The 7326-nt window shown below is 29.2% G+C and overlaps 1 non-coding gene across 1 annotated transcript; it reads left to right on the top strand.

Moving 5' to 3' along the window:
* Window positions 1–371: 371 nt before the first annotated feature.
* On the top strand, window positions 372–444 carry TRNAR-ACG (transfer RNA arginine (anticodon ACG)). The gene has a single exon. It is a non-coding gene; the product is annotated as a tRNA-Arg (tRNA).
* The last annotated feature ends 6882 nt before the right edge of the window (window positions 445–7326 follow it).

The following is a 7326-nucleotide window of genomic DNA, read 5'->3' on the forward strand; positions in this document are numbered from 1 at the left end:
ACCTATGGCAACACTGCGCATGCTTTCACCATTAGCGTGTGGAGGGCCATAGGAGAAGGAAGTACGTTAGTTTCTGTCTTGATTTTCAAATAGATTAAAATCTTTTAAGTTAGGAAAATATATGGAATGGAAAACTACATTGAATATCGTTCTGAAAGAATGAGTCATGGAAATTTAAAAAATATTTTTTAACAATTAAATACGAAAATTATTAAGAAAGGAAGAAAATATCGTAGTATATTCCTATACAACTGAAAAGAGGAGGAGAGGGAAGGGAGAAGGGCAAATGGCGTGGAACCAGTCTTCACCCCAGATGGGGAGAGCGTTGCAATCGTCTATAGTAATCTATACAAAAAGCAGGTTCTGTATGGGGGCCTGTGGCGCAACGGATAACGCGCCTGACTACGAATCAGGAGATTCCAGGTTCGAATCCTGGCAGGCTCGTTTTAAAGTTTTTGCTTTAGCTGTGAAATAAATAATAAATTGGACACTTTATAATCAAGATAATGTATCACAATAATTTTAAAAAGTATATAAAAATTATGTATTTCATTCAAAAATTATATATATATGTATTATTATTATTATTATTATTATTTATTTACTTTATTTATTTATTTATTTTTTTTTGGATTCGAAATACAGTACTTGTTTTTAAATTTCAAATATATTTGCTTGACTTCGAAAAACGATAAGGAATCTCCAATGTAACTAGATGAAATTTATTTTTCAAACAGTTTGACTGATATGAGAGCAAAAATTCCAGACTTCAGTAGTGTCGGAAGAATTATGGTTGTAGCATCATTAGAAGCGGAAACAAAATGTCTCAGGCTGAAAAAGGCTCAACTAAACAGAGAAAACCCGTCTAGGGAAAGAAGTCTTAAGCTGCGAAAAAGTCGGCTAAATCCACTAAGAGCAAAAAGGGAAAAATGCTTGTAAATGACATTTCGACAAACGAGCAATGCTGCTAAAAAAAGAAGAAGAAAAAATTCCAAATTGTCTCAAATGGCTTTTTGTTGATTTCAATTTACGAAAATCTAACCATGTAAGCAAACAATTTTGCAAATTTATGTAAGTTCGGTGATTTATAAAACAAATCATTGAAGCTAATACAATCTATATTTCTTAGTTTTTATGTAACCAATAATTTTTATAATCCAAATCATACAAATGTCTCATAATTCGTGTTAAAAAATGTAGGAATAATTAAAAACGTAGAAATTGAATTATAATTTATTTTATAAATTTAAAGCTACAGTTTTTAATTGTAGTTACCTGGCATTTTAATGAATATATGTATTGGAATTTTTTGACAAATTTTTCGTTAAATGTATAACACTGTAATCATTGCATATGCTTTGAGAAATGCTTTAAATCAGGGGGAAAAAATATTTTGCCCATAACCATCTCGTTATAGAGGTTTGTTAATCCTCGGTAAATAATCATTCATTCATTCATCAAACATGTTTGTTAAATAATCATGTTTCATTCATTCAACAAACATGTTTGTTAAATAATCATGTTTCATTCATTCATCAAACATGTTTGTTACATAATCATGTTTCATTCATTCATCAAACATGTTTGTTACATAATCATGTTTCATTCATTCATCAAACATGTTTGTTAAGTAATCATGTTTCATTCATTCATCAAACATGTTAATTGACTCGTTAAAAATTCATACGGCAGTAATGTCATTTCAAAAATATTCATATTTGCTCATTTTAAAAATATTCATACTACATGTTTTTGACAATGGGAGTATTGAGGACCAATTTTTGAAAGAATAAGATAATTTTGGATAGCTGATATTTTTGATTTTGTTGACGTTTTCAGGATACCTTGAAGTTAAAACATGCTTAAGCTATTAGACAATAACTGTTTTCAAGTTTACAAGAAAAAAAATTTCTTTTTGAGAGATTAATACTGACGGTCAACTGATAAAACACATCGATTTAAGCATGGAAATATTTTTTGTGTGAAAAGGAAATAAATTGATAACTATTCGTGTTCTACTATTTACTATTTTAACAAAAAATACGAATGGTTGACATTGATCCAAAAAAAAGTCAAAAAAACATTCAAAATTCAACGAAACGAGGATTTTTAACTTAGATTTTGAGCTACAAAATTTACTTGTGCTGGCAGTGTACCACAAACGTTAGATATTTCACTGAATATCATCACATTGAATAACTTGGTGAATTTCTCTGAATGCATTGAATGAATTGTAGGTTATAATTTTACTAATGAAAAGTACCAAAAAAGAGCAAGTAGTGTAATTTGGGGTAAATGAATATTTGACCTTGAAATTGTGAATAACTGAATTTTTTTCGTAAGTTTCAAGGTTATAAAGTGCTTTTTCTAAAAGTGATTAGGCATGAAATTAGCTGGGGGAAAAAAAAGCTTTTAAATATAGTAGAAACAAAGCTAATCAATTAATCCATAGATCCTGTGTAACTTACTCAACCTTTATATAATATGAACCTTAACTTTTAAGACCCTCTCATAAATTTGAAAATACCGGGAAGGGGGGGGGGGAAAGAAGGTTGGAAATAGCCTTAAAAGTTGTTGTTTGTGCCCAATATGATTTGCGATTGCGAATTTACTGATTGGATCAAAGAAGGACAAAACTTACACAGATCTATTTAAACAAGTGAGATACTATTTTAGATGCTTTTTTACCTTTAAATTCTTCAAAACTTTTGAAAAAAGAAATATTGCGAAGAAATAAAAAAATGTGTGTCAAATATCTTAGCATGAAAAACCTGTTCTAAAAATTTGAAAAAGATCAAAAATCTCAACGATTCAAAACCCTCTGATTTGTCCGAAAATAAATGAACAAATAAACCGGATCTTAATAAATCCTTTGTATATTCCTCCAAAAAAAGTGACATTTAGCTTTAAATTTCCAAATTTAAAGCTAAATGTCACTCAAATCTCCAAATTTTAATAACCAAATTTCCGTTGGGAATTTATTGATTTAAATAAATTCCCCACGGAGATTTTAGTAGATTGGCTTAATATGGCACAGTATCATTACGTTATCTCTTAAGTCGAAAAAGGGGGGCATATAAGCTTAGAATTACTATAATATACATAGAATAAAAGGGAAACGCAAGTATAGCTCTACTGCCATACGATTTTTTGTCGAAAAAAATAATGAAATCGACCTATTTCATTAAGAACCTATTTCTAAATATTTAAGTGTAAATGATTTCGAAAAAAATGTAGGACACCGTGTCGCTTAAATATATTCAAATCCTGATTCAATTCAAGGAGGTTATACACAAAGCAGCCCTAAGTAAATTTATTTTCTGTAAGAAGTAAACTATGATTGGCACATACGTTCTAACAACTACGGAATATCAGTAGTTTCAGAAAATATTTTGCCTAGTGGTATCAAACGTAATGTATTGCTATTCAAATAAATTACAATAAGAATGAATTTGTTCACCACTTCTTAAAATAACTTAAATAGATAAATAAAAAAACAAATTCGGATAATGAAAAAATTCTATTCGTTTTGAAAAATTTCTGCGTCAGCTCATTTCAACTAATAAAAAATAATAAAAAAAATAAAAAAAAAAATTTGTAAGAGCCTCAAATGTTTGAGAGTATGAAAAAACATGTTTTTATTTAGGATGGTATTTTGTTTAGATTAGTTAAAATACGCATGGAAGAAGATGAAATACTATAATGACATTACTATCACGTGACTTATTCTTCTAAAATGGGGGTCAACATACATCCTAGAGGAAATATTGAAAGTGTAAATGAATTTTTAAAAAAGAAGATAAAACGGAATTATCGCTCAATTATAAATGTCGTGATTCGCTAATGAGATTATAAACAAAGCAGCTCTGACTATGTAGATTCTTTCCCTAAGAGAAATAAGAATTTCTAAACAGATACATGACTTGCGATTGTTAAGGCATTTGCATTTTCTTAAATGTGACATCAGTTTTCTTAAGTTCATGGAAAATCGTGATTTATGATTTCATCATACAATTCCCTACAGAACGAAATGATGAAATGCATCAGAAGCATCGATGCCGATTTTGATTGTAGGTAGTGAGGCAACTAAAATAATAATAAACTAAAACAGAAAAGAAAAACTACCTTTATGACGCTGCAATCTTTTTAAAAGGAAAAAAAAAGTAAAATTATGCCTCTATCATAAAATCTTTTCTGAGGTAAGAGTGGTTACCTTTTTATTGCGTCTAATCCTAGTATACAAAACACGCAGGATTTGTTATCATTTCTTTTTTATCCTCTTTTCTTTTTTAATATGATTAAGTTACAGCAGTTCACATAATCCTATTTCTCTTTTGTGTTCCTTATTCAATCTTAATTTCTCAGTTAAGCTTATTTGCAAAGTAAATAAATTCAATGTTTTAATTTGTAAGCAAAATAACGCATCAATTTGGTATTAGAGAAAATTTTCAAATCCATGTCAAAGGTTGTATCGTATGTTAGAATTTTAACCTTTCTTTTTTTAGATCAAATTATTCCTGGAGTGATATAATTTTCTTTTATCACTGTCGACGAAGAGGCTATTTACGTAGTTGATTTACTTTTTACTGTTCCCTTTTGAACATCGTAGATATGTAATTGAATCATTAGAAAAGTAAACTATTTTTATAACGCTACAGTTTGTTTGGCTCAAAGTAAAAAGTAAAAATATCTTTAAGAGTTCCGCCTTCCTATAATCTCTTCGGCAAAAAAAAAGTTGATCCCTCTTTTTTAATCGAATTGTTCCTATCGATTTACTACTTTGTTTTATTTTATCACCGTCAATAAACAAGCTATTTATTAGTGGATTTAATGCATTCTTCTTCTCTGTCGGAATTTTTTTCGAATTTCCGACCTAAAAAAAAGAGTTCTTTTTATTGCTGAAATTTAATAAATGTTCTATCCTTAATTCGAAAATGCAAAATAGTTTTGGTCAGCAAGCAGTTTTTTGCTTGACCTATTGGTGGTGAAATATGTGGTCCACTGATCACTGGCTTGACTGGGTGGAAGAGGATTTTAAAATTCTAGGAATTACTAACTGGAGAACAATCGCAAAGAAAAGAGCAGAATAGAGGAAGGCTCGGGCCCTCAAAAGGCTGTCATGCCAAAGAAGAAGATGCAATTTTTTTCTTCGTCACATGGTATGCGACGCCGATCATACGGTCACGAAAGCGCCGGACGTATGATATGTAACAAGGACAGAGAAGGGGTCCTAACAAGTTTGAACGTCAACAACATTTTACGAGAGGGAAGACGATACAATCCTTTTGGCGAAAAAAGTAGAAAAATGGAAATATCCTTAAAACACTATTTTTATTACATAATCTTTTTGGCGAAAAAAAGGCTTTTATTTTTTGAAACCAAAATTATTCCTATGTTGATGGTATTGTTATTTTATCTTCACCATCAATGAAGCAGGCTATTCAAGGTAATTTTCCCTTTGCATCTTTAAAGTTTTGAAATTGAGCTTATTTTAAATTCTTGAGTCAAGTACAGATGCTAATTCGCCATCGAAAAATTCACCAAGTGATTTAATTCGCAATTTTTAAAAAAAAAAATTATTAATTTATTACAAAGTATTACTTATTAAAGTATTATTCATTAGAATACACTCAGTATTTTTGTTCGTGGCAATATTTTATATATTCAGCGATACATTCAAGTTTAACTTCAAACTATTATTTGAATCTCGAATATTATTTAACTACCAAATAAAATGTAACATATTATTTTATATTAAATCATTCTTTTTAATTTTTCAGTATTTGGAATAATTATAAAAAAATAATGGTTATTTTATTCTTTTATAAGATTAAAGGTAGATTAGGGAAAATATCAGTGTATGAACTACAGGTTATTTGTAATGTGATTATTACTAAACAATAAGAGTATTAACACAGGCAGGAATAAAGAGGTTATTGCCTATTATTTCCAGTACATTGTTATTTTTTGGTGATAAAGGGCCATAACCCGCTTTATACTTGACAATATTCTTTCTCTCTCTCTCTTTCTTTTTTTTTAAAAAAAAAAGATTAAGAGTTACTGCCCCATACTCCCTAAACTGATACTTAATATATAATAATTATAAAAATTACAATTGGTAAATGGTAAACAAATAAGCCAGTTGAAAAGAAATTTATGTTTCATAAAAAATAAAGAAGTGTTGAATAAAAAAAATGCGATTATTTTTATGATCGTCAACTCAGTAACGTTTTTTAAAGAAAAGAATACGCGCTTATTACTCAATTACGATAATTTTAGAGACCACTGACTGAGATACGCCAGCAACCTTTTAATTTTTACCAACTGAAATAGGACAGTTTTCCCTTACTACCTGAAAGGATAATGCCCCAGTTGGTACTAAATCGATAATTTAAAATATTGTAATTTTATATACTAGTGGGCTGCTCCCCCTGCTCGCTAACGCTCGCGAACCCCCGAAAATTGCTACGCAATCTTATATGGTTTGCTTCGCAAACCAAGCACGCTTCGCTCGCTACTAACTTAGGTGCATTGCAAATGCACAAAATTCTAAGAATTCAAAACAATCATTAAAATCCATATAACAACTTTTTTTTTAAAAAAAAAGTACATCTTTTTAGTAAATACTAAGTCATTAAAATAAATTTGAATTCAAATAAATGACATGTAATTTGTTAAACTTATTAGAAATGTGCTATAGTATAAAATCTTTAGATAAAATTTCTGAAACTGATATCTCTTTCAGAAGGTTATAATTTTGACTATAATTAAGTCTATTAAAAATTGAAAGAAGTGAATTGCAATGGAAAAACCTGCATAAACAAATAAATTCTAGTAAAACAAATAAATTCGTGATATAAATCAAAAATCGTCAAATAAATTCGTAATATATAAATTCGTGACAAAAGAGCTTTCGACAAAATACTAAAATTCGCGATCGCAACGAACTATAGGGGGCGTTGTTGTATGAGACTAATACCTACGATTTCTATATGAACAGTCATTCAGTTACTCTAGAGACGTTGTTAATGTAGCACGTAGCATTGCAACGTTCCTTCTTTATTGTGACTAATTAAATTTAAAAAAGAAAAATGCTTGATATTCTTTCTTATGCAAACGAAAGCAAAATGGTATCTCTTTTTATTAGAGAAGGAATATCCAAAATACATCGGAAAAATATTTGTACATTAACAGAAAAAAATATGTATATTCTTATAAGAGTTAAAACCTAATGCCCGAGAAATAGTATTACTAAATTTAATGCTATAACATGAAAGACCCATTTGAACTTTACATTCTATAGTTTTAAGAATCATATTACTTCAA

This window comes from Parasteatoda tepidariorum, chromosome 2 (assembly GCF_982258835.1).
Source record: "Parasteatoda tepidariorum strain Cologne lab strain chromosome 2, Ptep-v5.0, whole genome shotgun sequence".
NCBI classification, from domain to species: Eukaryota; Metazoa; Arthropoda; class Arachnida; order Araneae; family Theridiidae; genus Parasteatoda; species Parasteatoda tepidariorum.